The sequence below is a fragment of the Meriones unguiculatus genome, chromosome 3, assembly GCF_030254825.1.
Source record: "Meriones unguiculatus strain TT.TT164.6M chromosome 3, Bangor_MerUng_6.1, whole genome shotgun sequence".
Lineage (NCBI taxonomy): Eukaryota > Metazoa > Chordata > Mammalia > Rodentia > Muridae > Meriones > Meriones unguiculatus.
In genome coordinates this window covers 83,795,021-83,814,555 of record NC_083351.1, presented here as the reverse complement: position 1 = coordinate 83,814,555, position 19,535 = coordinate 83,795,021, and the positions used below count along the sequence as shown (strand labels likewise).

The 19,535-nt window shown below is 40.6% G+C and overlaps 1 protein-coding gene across 4 annotated transcripts in view; it reads left to right on the top strand.

Annotated features, from left to right (window-relative positions):
* Window positions 1–19,535, top strand: part of Plagl1 (PLAG1 like zinc finger 1) — a 66,327-nt gene that overhangs the window by 31,876 nt on the left and 14,916 nt on the right. For 2 of the 4 annotated variants that reach the window (XM_060380266.1, XM_060380264.1), the window contains exons 2-3: window positions 7,458–7,497; window positions 18,559–18,631. The gene's annotated coding sequence lies outside the window, so the exon portion shown is untranslated. Of the gene's footprint in view, window positions 1–7,457; window positions 7,498–18,544; window positions 18,632–19,535 lie in introns of all 4 variants that reach the window. The other 2 variants (XM_060380267.1, XM_060380265.1) reach the window with 1 other exon arrangement.

Below are 19,535 nucleotides of genomic sequence, written 5' to 3'. Positions count from 1 at the left end.
ATCAGCTTACATTAAGTAAACCTTGGATATATATCTATGATTGGGATTTAATATACTTTCTAGTGTAATACTTATGAGTCATAAAGCAACTGTTCTTTGACTGTAGCAAAGAACATAGTGAATGATAGATTCCTAAAACAGTATTGCACAAGAGCTTAGCAACCAAGATGGCAACCTTCCAGACTTTCTGGAGTGATTTTTATCTGAGTCTTTGATACGCTAGAGATAGAGCTTTTGCATGAACAAAGTCAACACTTGGCATAAATTATGGCAAACCCCGCTGTACAGAAAGGGAAAGTGAGTCTACCTTTTATTGCATTAGCCAAATATTGGATTTCTTAATTTTGTGTTTAGAATTTTTAGTGTATATTTATTCACCAGCAATATTTTGAGCAGTTTCATGCCAGGCGGTACATTTTGCTGGTTTGAATACATCCATGTTCTTGAGAACTTAAAGGTCAGTCAGATTTACGTTGAATATTAGAAGATGGGCCTACCTGTACCAATGTGGGAAAGCTCATTTATCTTTTTAATTGATAAAATTAAGCTTTCTAACTTCTTGTTTTTTTTGCATCCCTATCAGCCCCATAGCTTTCGGCCCTTGTTTTCCTGTGTGAGTTTCCCTGCTGCACAGTTTCCTTCCCTCCTCATCATGTAGGATGGCTACTTGCTAAGACATTGGGCCTTCCCGTCCTTGTGGGAAGAGGTCCATGGTTCCTAGGCTGTCATGGCCCCTCCTTGTTCATCCCCAGCTTTACTGGCCTCCCCGTATGTGCTGCTTCTTAAACCAAGGTCAGGCAGCCTTCACCTCTCACCAGATTCCCTCTGCGGGGTCAATGGATACATTCTTCCCTGTGCTATTTCCCTACCTTTAATACATTCACCTCAACTAACTTGCAACCAAAACTCTCTAGGTCCTGTTCTGAAGATACACTATAATCCTTCTACCTAGATCAGAGCCCTATTACCTGTGAGCCATCATTCTTCTTAAATTGTCAGCTTTCATCATGCATTTTTTTTTCATCTTAATGTCATTTCTAGCTGATCAGGTTCTTAGAGATTCTGTTCAAACGCCCTGCATGGTACTTACATACAAAACACTATTGCTAAATAGCTTCCACTATTAAAATACCCATGGTAATTGTGCTTGGTTTTGCAAGGCAAGTAGAATTATCTCTGTTTCCAATTGTGAAGAAACTCAGCAAAGAGATCAAGAAATTTGCCTAACACCATATAGTTAGTAAGTTGCAAAACTGGTTTGTCTGATTCTAAAGCTCTTGCTTGTCTATGCTGTATTGCCTTGGTGCTAAAAGTAAATGGCTAAATAAATGAAATTACTGAGCAGAAATATTTACAGTAAAGCCAACGTGGAGGTGGCTCTGCCTTCCTTGCCACTGTGCTGCTTGAAGTCTGCCCTTTGGGACCACGCTAGATATAAAGAAAACCAGTCGGCTCTGGCCTTCTTTACATTTCCCTTCTAATTTCTATTGTTACTAATGGATAAGTTTTAAATATTCTTCATTGGGCTCAGAGCAATAATGAGAAAACATGTTGCTCAGTATTTCATTGTTTGAAATTTTTACTGGTTTTTGCAGTGCTGGGATTCAAACCCGAGGCCTTGAAAATGCTAGGCAGGTTCTCTTCCACACACCTTTAGCCCAAATTTCACCCCTTTTTGTGTTGTTCTGTCTTTTCTTTGCTTCTCTTTAACAAATATATGAGCTGTTTTTTTTTTTTTTATTTGGTTTTTGCTGATAACCCAATAGTTGTCACTTGCTTTGGATTGGTGGCATGCTGGCCATAGTCACCAAAAGTATCACCTAGACCTAGTAGATTTAAATGTGACTTGGGGGCTGTTCAGGTGGTTCTTGTGAAGGTTCATGCCTGTAATCCTGGCACTTGGGAAATAAAGGCGAGAGAGGATCAGAAATCTCACAGGGGCCAAATATCAGATATCCTGCATATTTATATTAGGAGTCATAACAGTAGCAAAATTAGTTATGGTTGGGGGTCATCACAGTATGAGGAAATGTATTAAAGGGTCACAGCATTAGGAAGACTGACAACCACTCAGATGGGGCCCCACCCTTCTGCCTCATCTAACCTTAATTACTTCTGGAGCAGAGGGTCTCTAGATGCATTGCACATTGACGCAGGGATTATGAAGGACTCATTCCATGTGTACCCGAGCCATCCACGGATAGAGTGGTTGAAATGGAGACAAGCTGCTTTCGTGTTTACTATGCTGTCTCTCATTCCCTGTCATGTATCTTAACAGGCATAATGTCAGTTATTTTTACAGCGCTATTACTGTGGCTCCTGGTTGAGATTTTGAGAGCTTGTGTGAGGTGGAGCTGTTCATTTGGCTGGCCTTCTGTGAAGTATGTCTGCTTCATAAGCTTTTAGTGTAATACCTTGTTGCACTCTAAAGAGATGTTTCAAGCTGCAATCTAGAGAATTGCTTTTTAAAAGCCCAGGGAAGATGTTCATAGCTCTAGAGGGTGCTATGTAGAACACAGGGATGTGCCATTCAGTGTGAGGTTTTGAAATCCATGATGTACAGGAAAATTAGGGACTCCTGCCATCTCTTTGGAGTTATAAAAATAATACAGATCCAAACCTATTCTGTGATATTTTTTATTATAAATTTATACTTGAAAAAGTTGATTGGCCTGCAGCAAGTTTGAGACAGGATACCCCAAAGGAAGCAAAATGCTTCTTCCTGGGTCCTGCGTCTTATCTGTCTGGTCATTGTTCTGAGTATCTTCCTGTTCTTAGCTGCATTGGAAGTGAGGGTTACAAAAACTGCCTCATTTGGGGACTAACCAATTCTTTTTACTCACTTCCTACAAGCGGAAGTATGAGGGCCAAAGGGTCATTTTAACACTTCAGCCTGAGAGGCCTTTGTCTGTGGCAGCAAGTTTTTTTGTACTTATTTATGTATTGTGTTTTTAGGCAGTCCTGTGTGCTAATAAACATGGCCTTGATATTTTTTCCTTTTGATTAGATGAATGTCATAGATTTACAGTCTCATTTCTGTGGCTCCTCATAGACTTCAATGAAGTTGTCTGGGACTCACTGGCTTTTCTTAGAAAAGCCTAGTCTTTATTCAGTCCTGTCTCTGTCATGTGTCCTTCAGGCAATTTAACTTGGCAACGTTTTCCTGAGTTTAAACCCTTCATAGTCTTCCTGACATCCTCTCTTAACTGGTCTTACTCTGCAGCGAAGGCTGGCCTTGAACTTGTGATAGTCTTTGTTCAGTCTCCATGCCTGGCTCCCCTTCCTTTTGTTGAGACTCGGTTTCTTTTTTGAGCTCAATTTTCTTAGAGTCCTTTGTGAGGAGAATATAAACTTCCAATGTTTTGTATTTTCCCTCCTTTTCTCAGAGCCACTTAGTCATTAGGCAAGGAGCTCTACCCACTAGAGTCAGAGGCTCAACTATGTGTCTTGACAGTGTGTAAATGCAGGAGCATCCCTTTCTGCCTGTTGGGGCCAGTTGCCTCATTGCTTCCTGATGATTAAATTTATATTTGGGTTTTGCTAAAGCAGCAACACACTTCTGATTCCAAGTGATAACAAGCTATCCACAATCCTCAGTGACTTCACTCAAAAGTTAATTTTTTTCTCAGACAAATGTTCACTGTGGACTTATTCCATGCAAGCCACTGCATATTCTGCATACCACTATCTTATAGTTGTACGCGTCTTAAAATACTTATTCTTCTTGGTTATGTAGTAGAGAAAGCATGTTTGATGTTCTTGTATCAGCATTTTACATGGTTATTCATAGTCTAGAACTACTTGCATGTTCTCACTGTAAGGGGGTAGATTGACTCAGGAATATTAAAAAAGATTTTTTCATATATCTAAATATTAGGAGTTGTAAATTGAGTCAATAAACTAAACCTAAAATACATTTGATCTTTTCTTAACAAATTTACCTCATATAAACTGCAAAATGTTTACTCAGGGAAACATTCCTAGAAAGAAAATGGGGTAAGCTGGTCCATGATCCTGACCCATCTGGTTATCATTTTCTGCCCTGAGCCCTGTCATATGCCATAAAGGGCATATCGTTGCGTGCTATCCCTGCCCCTCCAGCACAGGCTGTCCAGTACTGGCTGACCCACTTCTCTTTAAAAGCATGTATCTGAAAAAGAGCATGCCACTGGAAGCTGCTGAGAGGTAGAATCTATGTTTTACGGGCCTGACACACATGCAGCTGAGAGTGGCGGTTATCTCCCGTAGATCCTGGGACTTCTCTCTTCAGTGAGATTGTGCAGCTGGAGAAGGTCCAGGAAGAAGCATGGATCCCAGGCAGAGCCACTGTTCACCCAGGCCTTGTGGCAGTTCTGAGAAAGCACAGGTGTCTTTGTGCCTAGAAAAACGAGGGTAGGAAGTGTGGTGACCTACAGGCCAGTCCCAACTTTCCCAATGCTAAGTCAGCTTTGAGCTATTGCCAGGGGAGGTAAGTGCTTTGATCACCTGCATTGACAATCTTATCTTGACAATACAAATTCTCACAGTCACATTGTGAGAGAGAAATCAGTTTCTAAGGAACTGTAATGGATTTACATCAACTCTAAATTCTCTTCTCTTGGGGAGGTAATAAGACTGGCACTCTTACCATGTCACCATTTAACGGGAACCATTACAACGCACAGGAAGCGTACCATCAGGAACCCAGGTGATCAAGGTCAAGTGCTTGCTCTAACAATGTGGTATCAGGAAGGGTTTTTATTTCCTTTCAGCCACGACTGAATTTTATCAAGGAGATAGAATCACCTATGCCTCAGGTTATCAAGAAAATTAATATATATACAAATAAGTAATGCAGAAATATGGGTACAGAAAGGTCCTTTCTCAAATGAAAATTAGTGATATTCTAAGGAGTAAGTCTGTTTTTTCTTCAGGGAGGATGACCTAAGAAAGGAAGGAGGTGTAGGGTACTTGAAGGCTTCACCTAGTCTGATGTTCTAAGGGAGTTCTTTGAGAAGACCCTGGGCTCTGGATAATCTCCAAAGATGTATCTTCACTCTCAACCTTATAATCTCTTAAGCATCAATCTCCTGAATTTTAAAATGAGGATCCTTTGACAGTGTGTTTCAAAGAAGGGCCAAGTTGGGAAGTTGGGAAGTGAGTAGGAAGCAAGACAATGATGATTTTCCAGAAGTTTCTCTGAGAAAGGGTAGAAGTTGAGTCAGAGCTGGAGGGTACCATTAGATCAAGAAGTATTTGTTTTTTTAAGAAGGATATACCAGGGTATGTTGTAGTGGGGACATGTGTCTTAGTGGAAAGGGGAGGAGTGATAACAGAGAAAATTTTAGATGGAGAGATAAGGACTGTCTTCTGGTTCTAGGAAGATGTCTCCTTGCGGCTGGAGGGAGCTCTGTATATTTAGAGTTGGAAGGGTGAGATCCAGTAGCTTTTGTTTTCTCAGTGAACCTTGAGGCAAGGGTGTTGGTGGACATGTGTACAAGCATTGGCAGTAGGAAGGGCAGCTGGAAGAGAGGAAATATGTGAAATGACCACAGTATGGGGAGGCATTATGAAGCTTGACAGTCTCTGGACTCTGTGAACGCAAGTTGTTAGAGTTACAGTGTTTAGTGTGTGTACATATTCCCACAGTGAAGAAAGTGTGTTTGAGTGACTGAGAGGAACTATAAAGCTTAGTTAAAATACTAATAATGGGCTCCATAAATGGAATAAAACATAAGCATTTTAAAACTATTGATAGATTATGTGGCTTCAGGTGGAAGCAAAACTCATCACACTCCCTTGTTTTTGTGTATAACTTAAATGCACGCCAGCCTGTGCTGGTAATGAGTCTGCCTTCCTTGGCCACCTCCTGGCCCTAGACCATTAAGGGGACATTTGTAAGCAAAGCATACCCTGAACATCTGAAACAGATATCAGTGGCTTATTGAGCAGGTGCCTCTTAAGTATTCTCAAATTGGCCAGCCTGCCACAGCTATGCATAAATGTGTTGTTTGGTTTTGCAAGAGAAAATAGCTACTAATCTTCAGTAATCATGTTTTATCATTAAGCTAATAAACCTATGGAAATTTTGTCCTGGTAAGTATTCTGCTGAATTATTATCATTATCTGGACATTACCTTTAGGCTTTTAGATATATCTATTGGATAAAGAGCCTAATTTTGCAGCTTTTTATCTGTGACTGAAAATTTCCCTCCTCATCATCACCTTTGTTAGTTGAATGAGCTTTTTCAAGGGTCGGCATGGATGTGTGTATGCATCTGCCTGGCATCATCAGGAGAGCAATTTAAGGGCTGCTTAAGAGTGTGTTGTTCTAATAGAGGTCTCCCTGTGTGCTCAGCTCATTGCTTTTTGTTTTGTTTTGACCATTTTCTATCATTTTGTGTTTGAATAAAGAACAATTTTCATTTTGTAAATTACTGTTTGGGTCTGGCTAATGTGATGCATACACTTAGAGACTGGAACACAGAATTGAGAATTCCAGGCCAGTTTGGGTTATATAATACAAGCTTGTCTCACAAACTGACAGAACACTAATTTCATTGTTTGGGGGCATTTTTCCTAGTCAGTTGCTCTATATTAAGGTGAAATCTTGCAGTAATTGGAGGTTTTATGATGACAAAGCAACATATCTTGATGTCATTATTATTGATTTTCTTGTAGGACAGGTGAGCCTGGATGCAATGATCTGGTCCCAAACACCCCATGTGTAAATTATATATAACTTATTCAGCTTCTCAGTTTCTTAGTTTTCACCTGGGTCACTCAGGGGTGATACTAGTTTCTGTATACTAAATGAAGTAATATGTAAAACACTTATATCGTACAATGGTAAATATCCAAAGGTTTCTTATTAGAGATACGTTGAAAATATGGAATGAGAGTTCAGAGAACATGTCCACTTTAATTGCTCAGGTTTTGAAATAAGTGTTTTGTCCTGCAATACCAAGGAGAAGAAAGAAAACATGTTTATTCCAATGCATAAAAAGAGATCTTTTAAGTCATGATTTGATATACAACTTGGTAGTAGTCGCTCAAGTATGGGGGGGTCTTTATTTATTTTTTCTTAATAAGTGGATAGATGTTTAATGCTGAAACAGGTATTAGCTTGATGGTACTTATGGCTGTGGCTGTGGAAGAATGTGGGAGCCCCTTGTGGTGGGGCCCTGCTCTGTGTCTTGACTTTGGTGGTGATGTGAGCCTGTGAGTCTGGCAAAGTTTTACAGAGGTAGATGTGCACATACAACAAAACTGGAGAAATCTCAAAAGACTCTGAATTGAGTTAACAGAATTTTAGTTGTAACATTATATGTAATTTTGTGAAACCTTGATGCTGGGGAAACGAAGTCAAGGCTGTCATAAAAACTGAACTCAAATCTTCGATGGTCTCAAAACTACCATTAACCAGTGTACACTCAACTGTTGTGTGATACTCACAGACACTTTTTGTTTGCTTTCAGGTTGCTCCTGCCTGATTTGTGCACCCTGTCATTGGATTTTGTAAGTTGCTATTTCTTTTTTTTCCCTTCCATTTAAAAAAGAAAAATCCCCTCTCCAGCATTAAGCCTTCTATCATCACAAGGGAATATGTTTGTAAATGTCTTGGGCAAAATATTCTCATGATTTGGTCTATAGATTGGTACTTTAAGATCTTTTTCACTTTATCCCCCAATGCTAGTAGAGGAGCTTTGGTACCTACCCACACTTTGGGCTTAGAAGCATGTGTTTCTTGAGTGACTCCTTTCCAGCATGATTATAGGTAAGAGCCACATGTTTTAGTATGGATCCAGACTGTTGTCCATTATTATCTCTACCCAAATCATTCTTGTGCCATTTTTGATTTTGATACAGAAGACTTTAATATTGTAAATGAATGTTAAAGATGATATCAAATAACTATTGTTGCCTGGGGCACCTTTATTTTTAATCTGTTAACAATAGAAGAAGCTGGTATAAACTGCCAGAATAAGTTTGTATCTTCTGGAACTTCTTAAGTCAGTATCTTGACTTTTGTTTTAGAAAATGCTGTTTCACCTAACTTGGGGCTATCAGCAAATAGACACATGAATACAGTCTCCTTTGTCTTCCTTTCTGTTCTTGACATCCAGCTGCCAGCAGTTGCTGTCAACTCTTCTTTCTGCATGTACGGGAGCACTTCTCCCTTCACAGCGGTGCAGGCTTTCATGATCTGCCCATTGTCATAACTCCCAGGATCACCTGATTTGGCTCAGTACTTTTTATACTCCTCTTTCTCTAAATGGCAACCTTGTAAGTCACTTAAAAGTTTGATCATGTTAATTTTTGACCAGGATCTGTGGTGCCTCCCTAGCTCACTTACAGAGGCTTATCAGTGCCTACACAATAGGCGCCCCTTTTACCTCTTGACTAATCTTTTCCTGTTCCACACACACACTGCTTCAGCTGTCCCATTTTCTTATTTTTATTTCAGGTTTTACAGTTGTTCCCACAAATAGCTGTACTACTGGTTCCTTAACAAGCTTCAGATCTTCCTTAAAATTGACATTTTCTCACACAGGCTTTCTTGACAAGCCATTTAAAAATTGCCACTGTTTCCCTCACCTTCCTAATATTCCTGCTGTTTTTCTAATCAACATCTGATATATATTTTGTCTACTTTTCAGCTCAAAGGCTAGCTCTAGAAGGGTATGAATTTTTGTCTTGTTCACACTTGTTAACAACTAGTCAACAAGTACTGTACAATAAAAAATAAGCTTTATTATAAAGTGATTCCCATATTTATAGTCTAGATGGGTGATAGATATATAAATAGATGATAGATAGATAGATAGATAGATAGATAGATAGATGATAGATAATGAAATTGGGAGAGTGGGATATGAAGAAGGGTTATTAAGAGGAATAACATGATCGCTTATTAAGTGTAGTTAGGGAGAGAGGACATATAAGCAGATAATTATATCCATAGTACATATACACAGTACATATACACAGTAGCAGGGTATAAAGGGAACAGTGTGAGGTCTAGAGACCAAATGCTTGAAGTTTCCACCCTGCTGCTGTATGACTTTGGCAAAACCCATTTCCTCAGCTCTGAAAAGCAGATTCATAATGTGTCAGTCGGTTGTGAGGAAGATCGAGTTGTAAAATTTCAGTTCTTTGCAAATGCTTCTGAAAGAGGCAAGTGAAGTGATGAGTGTATTTGACCTTTGCCACAGGCTTTCTTTAAGTAGTAAATTTCATGAGTACTTTTGAAAAATAATTTGATTTAGAGGAACTTAATGAGTTTCCAGAGAACCTCTGTTGAGTCATAGTGACCCGTAATTATGTTCATAAGACCAGCTTAAGAAGCGAGTTTTTGAGGCATGCTAATTTCACAGTACCTTGTAAAGAAATTCTTGACAGATATTTCTGTCTCCATTTCATAAGGCCAGGAAGATGGAGACATTTAGTGTAACCCTTAACTTAAAGTGAGTCAATGGCTAGATTTAGCTTAACATTCTTGATGAACAGTCACCTGTCTTCGTCACAAGCCACCTTTCATTCCTCCCCACTTTATACTTTTCTCTCTTTCCCCTTTTGTCTCTTTTTTTTTCTTCTTTAGTTTCCTCAGACAGGGTCTCTTTATAGAGCCTAGGTTGGCCTTGAACTCCTGACCCAGTACACTCAGCGTCTGAGTGCCATGCTGAGATTGCAGGCCTATGCTGTCATAGTCTGCTGCCTTGGCTTTTTATTTATTTTATTTATTTATTTTTTCAATTTTATTTTTTTTAGCTCATTTCTGTCTAACCTAGAAAATAAGTGGAAGCCTTTCACAGAGGGCTGTTCAGTACCCTCCATGTTACCTCTTCAGTATTAAAGATAGAAGCAGTGAATTGCAGGCCCAGGAACTCAGTGGGGATCCCAGGACAGGACTGAAGCTTGGAAGTGGGCAGCTGGGTGCTGTGTCAAGAAGTTGGGTTTCCCACACCTTTCATTCCAGTCTTGTGTATTTTCTTTTAGTTTAGGAATTTTGAAAGGTACCCCATCTCTTCTCGTGTTTACCCAGGACGAGTGACGGACATGGAGTGAGCCACAATAAAATGAGCACATTTCATTCCAGGGTTTGTGAAGGTTGCGTCAAAGGAGCAGTTCTGAATTCAAGGGCACATTTAGAAATCCTTTGAATTATGTTTGTTCAATAGAAGTAACCCCTTGGGAAAACACACTTTCTTTCAGGCTCCTTTTGGTTCACTCTGCCCCTGGCTAGCCCTCTTTACTCCCACAAATGCACAAACACTCCTTCACACACAGCCGGCTATTTAGGACCTGGTTACCTAGCTAGATTCCCTAGATCAAAGAAAGGGGGGGAAAAAAGGTAACTGTCCCACCTGTTTCCATTTCTGTTTTGCAAACAGAATTTATATAAACCAAATTCCTCTCTGAGCTGTGTGGCCTGCCTGGGGATGGTGCTCTTGGGAAAGCCTGGAAATTAGAAATTACTGTTTCCAGTCAGAGTGACCTCGAGCTTGTTGGGTATAACAGCTTCGCTGTTAACACAGGAATGGATTGATAAGGGCTGCTTGTCACCAAAGCTGTCCACCGCACTCTCACAACTGTTAGGTTAGGAATAAAGTTTCCAGACAGTTTGGGTTCAGTGGCATGAAAGACATTTCAGACCGTTAAGTGGACCATCACTCCTAAAGATACAGGGGCAGAGGAAGAAAAGGGGAGTGAGGGAGAAGTTTATTTATGGAATGTCAGCCACTGAGGCTCAGCAGGCCCTAGAAGCCCAGGGCTTCCCTCAGAGCCTGTTTTCTCCCTCTGACCTTGGATGAACTAGTGAGCAGTATATTATGCCAGACGATTGTGTCGGTTTGTCATGGTTAACTTTCTGGACTGTCACTGGAATGTAGGAAACGGATGAATTTGAATTGAACCATGAGGTGGTCTGTCGGGCCCTCTCCTGGTCTCAAGAAGACCTGTCGCAGTTTGTCTGGGCTGGGCCTAATGAAAGCTTTGGACTGAGAGAGAGGTGGGCCTTTGATCTCTTTGTTCCAGCTGCTCCCTGGGAACTGGCTGAAATCAATGCCCTGTTTTCCTGAAGGAATGAATGGCTCTGCCTAACTAGCTTTGTAAAGCGGTGGGGAATTCACTGCCTCTGTTTATTGACAGCTGAAAGGGAGCACACGGGGTAGAATGGACCTTCTTGTGAAAACCAGGCACAGGGAAAATTAGACCTCAATTTAACACAGAGGAATTTGAAAATTCACCCCAAAGGAGCTTGGAGTTTCTCATGCTTACATTAGAATGACTCAAGTTTGGGGCTAGTGTGCAATGAACAATGAGGGTTTTGTCACAACTATGCTATAAGTAGGAATATGGTATGCATAATGAATGATGGTAAGTAGAACTCTATTCAACACTCCCTTCTCTTTTTAAGACACAGACATAAAGACAAATGTGGACCATGATATAATCAGGTGATGCCTTTTTTTAACTTTAAGAAAAAGCATTAATATTATGTGTGACTTCTCCAAAGTTTGTTTTTTATTTGTTTTTTCCAAAACATCTTTGAAGTTGAGATCTAAGTACATGCCAGGGACTCATACCATCACATCTTGTGTGATTATTAAGGTAATATAATGATTACCCATCAAAAAGTTTTTATATTGTTAGAATGCTTTAAATAGAAGTGTGTGTCCAAAGTAAATAAAACTGATAGTGGACCAAGACCGCTCCTGGAATAACGATAGTTTATAGATCTTAAGATTACTACCTTCCTTTTCGGAACATAGTAAACTGTAGTTTATTGTGAGGAGCCATCCGCCCTTTCTTAGCTGTCCCCCCCCTTCACTCTCTCGATTTCCCAGAAAGAATTTATGGCTTTTTCCTTTGGCCCCAGCCCTTTGTGCATACTCTGGCCATAGCACTTAACATAGCCCCATAGGTCTTTGTTTAGGTGTGTTCTTTAAGCTGGAAGTAAAGCAGCTGTGTCGTATTCATTTTTATATCTTCCAGCCTGGCAGAGCTCTTGGCTCAGCAAATGTGGCTGAATGAATGGGGATTGATGACTCCCTGTACATTCCTGTGAATGTAATTACTTAACTAGGCTTCAACTGCAAATCCTAAATTTTGGGAAAACCTGATTGGTCTGTTTTACCTGGTCAGTGAGTGTTGCTTTTTAAAAATCTTTCCTTTATGGAGCATTAGCAAACACTGGTTTTTTTTTGTTTGTTTGTTTGTTTTTTTGTTTTGTTTTGTTTTTTGTTTCCTTCATAATTTTCTGGCGCTCCATGAGCCCTTTTAAGAGGAGGCATTAAAAACGTAGGGATTTGTCTCTTTTGGGTCCAGCCTCTGTTTTCATTGCTAAAAAGATTCTTGGTGTCATGTATAGATATTTTCATTAAGAAGATGAAAAGGCTTTTAATTAATAGTGCCACAGACTTTTACTTGACTAACTTTAGCTTGCATTTGAGATGATTTAATTCTATGATATGTTGATAATATAGAATAAAACCTCCCCTGACAGTGTGTTTAATTCATTTTTCTGCCATTTTAGGTTATGAATCTTTTGTTAAAGGAAGCAAATAAATACCCCCCCAGGTGAGAAATGAGGGAGATCTCTATCCTATACAGCCACTTTGATTTCATAGGACCCTAAACCAAACCCAACTGCTGGATTATTCTCAAGTTACAACCTATCTAACCGTATGATTAAATAATTAGGTATTGCATTATTACTGAAGATCATACTTAGTAGCATCTGACCTTGGATGTGATCCTAAGTACTTTTATATTTCAGAATAGCTATCTTGTAATCAGCCAAGTAGGAAAGGAGATATTTCCTTCTTTAATGATGCCATAAGGCTTATTAAACACTATAGGTCTGAATGGATAGATGGATGAGAAGTTAAAATATTTAGTATTCATTCTGTAGTTTGTTTATTTTGAAGTATTATTGTCATTTTTAGTGAATAGGAAAGACATTTTTCAGCAACGCAAGAAGACCTTGACGCAGTAGGAGAAGCCCCAACTTGGGTCATATTCAGACTGGATTTTACCTGTAAAGCTGGGAGGGTTTTGACATGAGAACAAAACATATGAAAGCTGTCTTGGTTTGTGGACTAGTCAAAGTTATGGCTGACACATTGATATTTCTACAGTGCGACTAGTCTGAGGCCTGTAGTGGATTTCTGTCTGTGAGTGACAGTTGATGGCTTTGAGTTGTTATTGATGTATTTCTTTTCCTTAGTCTTTTCACAAAGAAAAGTCCACTGGTGCCTTACCATCAGTTGCCACCTCATCTCTATCCTTTTCTGGCTCTCAAAGTAAATCACTGGGTAGGTCAAGGTCAAGTACTGTCTTCTGGGTGTTTCAGTTTAGTGAAAAAAAATACTTATGCAAAGGTGGAGTATTGGGGCTTGACATTTTGCCTTTAGTGGTCTTGCCCTGTTCTTTAGTCACCCCCTCTTCAATCCACAGCTCACATGGGATATACTTACATACATTTTGGGCAAACACTCATACACATTACAAATAAATAAATCTTTAAAACTACTTCCCTTCTCCATTAGCAGTTAAAACAAAAGGAAAGGCAGTGGGTATTCTTGGAGAAGAGTATAGAATAGTATTCAAGTTAGCCAGTGTGGCTCATTTCCCTATCAGTATTTAAAACAATCCTGGAAATGATGTGTGTTTACACCATAGCTAACATACTTTATTGAGAGAATAATGCAATTGACCCATTATGTAGTACTTACCAAGGTAAAAGTCTCCCTTTTTGTCTCACCAGCAGGAATTAAAAGTGATTCATAAAGAGCACACACAATCACCATGTAAATTGGAGCCACATTAAGATCACAGTCATTTTATGTTGTTTTCTTTAATGCTTTTCATTTGGCCCATCTATTCAGTTCACAGTGTGCAGGAGAGCTGCTGGTTGTGATTCAGAGAAGATTAGAGACTCTCTAAATGGTGTTATAGAGAAACAGAGCAGAATGGCTCCATTAATTTTTTTGTGGGCAGTGTTTTTGTTGGTGGTGCTGATATTTTTCCCTCTATGGGAATGACTACTTACCTGTTGTAATGTATAGCAGTGGTGAATCCAAAGGCATACGCCCTGCTACTGTGTGTGGTCTCTTTCTGTAACACAAGCCTGAACACACTGTTTCCTGATTAATAACTTTCAGTGGTTCTGATTAGACAGGTCTCTTGGTTGAACTGACAGAAACTAATGGGGCCATTGAGGAATTCCAAACAGGCAGGTGACAGGAATGCAGTAGCATGCCAGCAAGGATCACTCTGACAGGACCTTTGTGATTTAGAAGGTAGGGGAGCCAGTCCCCAAACTCAGAGACCTGTGTAGATCTCAAATGCTGCCCTTCCACAGTCCTGACACCTGGTTCTGTGCTTACCAGCTTGGGGGACATTTCAGAGACCATGGGAAAGTTCTGTGTGGAACGAAGGAGTGGATTGTGCCTTTCTTTAGTGTCCATCCCATTCTTTCCCCCTCGGTTTTAGGTGCCACAGATGGGAAGTCTAAGTGGATCATCTTTGTCCATTCTGCCCCATGAGTGGTCACTGTTCCAGAAGCCATTTCCAGCCACAGATGAAGTGGAATTGGCTTGGAGGATCTGACTGACCTCCAAACATTAGCTCCTTCCCCCAAACCCAAGCATGTCATTGGTACCTCAAGTGCCTATCATTACAGGCATTGGCTTTGAATTAACCCATCTTGTTTCAAGCATTTCTTTTATTTGTCTTAGGGGTAGAATCACATCTCTCCTGAAGCACCTTGGTTCTAGCTCTCATCATTTTCATCTTAAGGAAATCAGCTGGCCACTCCCTGTCCCAGCCTGTTGACGAGGAAGCCTATCTTGGTTAGGAATACAGTCCAGGTTTCCTGGACCTCAGTCTGCAACTGCTCTGGCCTCTACCTCCTGCCTCTTCCAAGTAGGCTCTCCTTTGGTTTTGTTTGTTTGCTTTTAGCGATTCAGAGCTTAAGATAAAGGCCTTAAATAACACCGTATGCCTTTCCCTTTCTAAGGATTTTCATAGGAATCAGAGGAGTGAATCTCATGAGTACACTCTAACATCAAGCCCTGTCTCTGGTCTTCCTGCTCTATCTGCTCCAGGGTACTAAAACACTGGCCTGCCCCACGTCACCAGTACCTTCAGGGCCTGTGCTTCCTTCTGCAAACCCGGGTGGCCTTTGTTTGCTTTTGACAGAAGTCCTAGCAAGTCTAGGGGAGAGGCAAAATTCTAAGGATGATTCTTGGCTCTTTACTGAGGCGTTACCCATAAATCTGAATCTCACTGTACAAGGTCAGAGAGATGGGTTTGCTCCCTAGCCACCATCCTTGAGACTACAGCCCCAAGAAGAAAGAAAACCTAGAGAATGCCATCTAGACCCATCTTAGGTGCCTTTCTTACACTGGCAGAGTGTTTCCTTGAACTTAAGAGATTTTCATGGCGCCAGAAAGGTGAGGGACCGACCCTTTGCCCTTCCATATATCACAGCACTGGTGACTTGAAGCCTTGCAGCTGTCGGTGCAGGGTGGGGAGTGGAGGCTGGAGGCCCAGCAGAGGTTGGCTTCTCTCCCTCACAGAGATGCTCCCACGCAGCTGTCTGGTCAGGGATCCTGTCCCAGGGCCCCCTTGCCACACTTAGAGATTGCTTTTTCCTTTCCAAACTGGATCTGGGGTGACATGGCAAAGAAGGGAAAAGTCTTTCTGTTGTTTAAATTCTTCCTGAGTTACAAATCCTGCAGAATTCCTGTGGTAGGTTTAAATGGTAACAAAGAAGCTTCAGGTTTTGTCTGCCTTTGGCTGGGAGAAAAGATGAAAGATTAGAAACCTCCCACCTGTGCTGATCTCGTGGCCATAGGAAAGGCACAGTAGGGAACTCTGAAAGGGCACAGAGTTGAGAAACAGTGTGACCCATGAGGGGCAGTAGGAAGGGAGTAGCTTTTTCTTTCTGGATTTATAAAAAAGTTCAGGATTGAAGATAGCAATTTGGGAGGATTCTGATATCAGGAATTATTTGAAACCTTGAATTTCATGCATGGGGAATTCAGAGATTATCTAAAATCAAAGAGCAGAAGCCAGATATGAGGACCCTAAATCTTAAAATTTCATGTGACCCTTTGTCAACCTGGTCTTCTTAAATGGCATTCTTTGGAAGTAAATGTGGTCTCCCCTAGGGTCTCTTCAGAGATAGGTTCTCAAGGTCCATGATCCATCTCTCTGTGATGAGATATATTTAACTGTAAGTTTCCAAGTTGGTGGGCCCCATTACATATTTTGAGGTCATGGTCTTCAAAAGATAAAAAGAGGCATCTGAGAGGCTTTCCTAAGCAAGCCCCGTACATCTTTACTGAGAGTTAGAGCACAGCTGCCAGTATCTGGCCCTGTCCAGTTCGCTCTCACTCAGATCCTTAGACATAAAGAAGTAAGTTTCAGGCATTTACTTTAAAGAGGAGCATCTCAAAGTGGACAAGCTGAAACTGGAAGAAATCTCTCTGTTCAGTTTGAGTTTCACTGAAAGCTCAGCCAGGAGCTAACCCAGTTCATTAACTGGGGAAAAGGCACTTTCTAAAATATGAAGATACTAAGGCAGAAATGCGTTCTAGAAATCATATACTCTAGATTGGTGTAGCTTCCATTTTTGTTGTCCATGGATGGCATTAAAAATCCATTTAAAATAGTTAATGTGATTCTATTTACCACATGCCAAACTCCCTTCTTAGAAAAACATGGTTTTTCTTGTCCTTCTGGAACTCTGAGACACTACCTTAGGATTGTTTAATTTTTTAGGATCATTTTCATCTCATGATTCTTCTTTTTGTTTTTGTTTTTAATTGACATTTGAAAACCATTTTTTTCCGTCCGCTGTTGAAATCTAAGACCTGAAAAGCAGTCTGCAAATGGCATCACGTCGAAGTGAGATGGGTGATTTTTTTTTTCCTAATGGTCTCGTCTCTGCTATGTTACATTGTTGCATGATGCACAGGATTGTCCCCTGGGCCCTGTCTGGCTCCAGGTTCTCCTGGACACTGTTCACTGTGTGTGTGTGTGAGGTGGTGCTGGGTGGGGCAGGTGGAAAGGCTGAGGGGCTTGAGCCCCTCCCTGTCAGGGCTCCCCTGCCAGGTTCACACTGTGTGGCAGAAGAATAAGCTGTGTGAGTCCGCTGAGGCCAAGTATTGTTGAATGCAGAAAGGAATGGCTTTCTCTTCTTGATGATTTGAATATTTTGACAATGAAGCCAAGCTACTCTACTGCCTGGCTTGTGTACCTCAGTTTCTGTAAGCTCCTTCCTGGGCAGCAGAAGCGAGCACCCTGCTCTCTGAATACATAAATCAGTATTGTCCACCGGGGAGATAGGCAGACTCAATGAAGAATCATCCAGACTAATTTTATTCTCTTGCTTTCATGTGTTTTAAATCTCTTGAAAAAAAATAGTGAACATAAGCCTCTGGGGACCACCCAATTAAATGACCACCATCAGGGTGGAGCATTTTGAGACGAGGTGAACCACTTACGTGGTCTGTTTATGCAAACAAAATGAGGACCAGATGTAAAACAAACAGATTCAGACAAATACATGGTCACCTCCATGTTTTTCTGGACTGCATTTGATTGTTTCTAAAACTTGTCTAAGGAAAGCTGCAATTTTTCAATTTTTAACATAGAAGGATGTTTGTATACAAAACAAACAGACAGAGCCTTTTTTGATCAAATTAAGAGAACAGGCCGTCAAGTGAATAAACCGCTTAAATGAGATAGAATTGGCTTTTACGATCAATTGGTTTCATACTGGTTAAGAAAATTCTGAGGCATTCTCTCTACCCCCCCAAGAAAATCAATTTGGCGGAATAGTTGTAGAATGAATTGACGAACAGGGATATGAGTTTCTAAATGTGTGTCAGTGTTTAGTGGTATAGGGTTGATGTGAGGACCAGGCTCCTGAGGACTACAGAAAAACATCAGTTTTCAGGGTTCCAGTCATGCTGTTTTAGTCTGTGCTGATTTGTGAAGTGGCCTTGGAATATGTTATTTAAAAAAAAAGTTCCCATCTAATTCTGATGCATAGTCAGGTTTAGCACCCACTTAACTGCATATTCAATTTAGAGATGTCATCTTTTTTGTACTGCAAAATCTATATGCTTACATAAGGCTTTTGCTGAAAAATGCATGCCACCCAGTTACGGCTTTATTTCGATTCATAATTTGTTTCAGGTTCTGTTACTGCATAGATTTGCATACCTGTTTTATGGCATTTTAATATTGTTGTTTTAAAAGAAACACCATTTCCTCTGAGTGCTGTTTTGCATATTTTATGTAAGCAATTTCATATGTTTTTTTCTTCTACTTGCAGAGAGCAGGGGAAGACTTCAGAGTTCTAATCCAGTTGCATGTAGGACAAAGGATATATTTTAAATAAAGATTATTTTTTAAGATGCTTGAGAAAGCAGTAGGGAATCTCATTTATAATCACATCAGGGGAGCATGTACTCAAAAAAGAAGGTTCAGGTGGTAGAATCCTAGGAGAATGTTCTTCTAGCTTCATTCCCTGACAATGTCCAAGGTCTCTTCTTCCAGGTTTGAGTCTTCAGACGGACTGCTACAGGACTCTATACCTGCCTCTCAGCTGACTTCCCTGTTCACGAAGAAGGTATGAAAGTTTAAAAATTGTTTTTATCTGGACATATTTGAAAGGAATTGTTTGGGCTAGCTCCGTGTGGTGGCACACGTGCCTTTAACCCCTGCACTTGGGAAGAAGAGGCAAGTGAATCTCTATAAGTACAAAGCCAACCTGGTGCATTTGGGAGTTCCAAGACAGCTAGGGATACATCGTCTCAAAAAACTAAGTTGCTTAGAAGCACATGGCAAACCCAGGGATGCAGGAATGTGATAGAGGTCCAAGGTACTTCAGGAAAATTGTAGTAGAGCCCGCCCACACGCATTTCTCCCCCATTTTCCTCTTAAATGATAAAACACTTTAGGATTCTTTTGTAAAAGCATGAATATACTCTATATCTTAGGGACTCTGTTGATGCAATTAGCAACTTTCCAAGTCTCCTCTTCCAGCTTCTCTACCCTGTCTGCAGCCCCAACCATACCTTGGAGGTCTGTGGCATTATCTGCTGTCAGTTCATAACAGTTCAAAAAACTGTAGGCTGCCTCTGATGACAGACCTATATATTTGAACATATGTCAAGGTGTTCTTCCCTTGTGGAAGAGGATGAGCTATAAACCCATAGAGGCTGCTGCACTTAGCTTTGCCAGGGAACCCTCTGCCCATTTTGGGGTTGATCTGGAAACAGTGGTAAAAACTATTGGTCTCTGCTTAGCCAGGCAGCTTGCCTGGATAGAAATAGAAGGGCACATGGGGCTTAGCTAATGACAGCTAGAGCGCCTCTGTACTACTGCAGGAAGTTACTCCTTACCAGACACCAGGTACCAGGCATGTTCTCAGCACAGTAGCCCACTAGAAAGGATAGTGGAATTTAATTCATTGATTATCAAATGAAGTCACTGATGCCTCTCTATCTGTATGGCGGGACTATGAGTAAGAA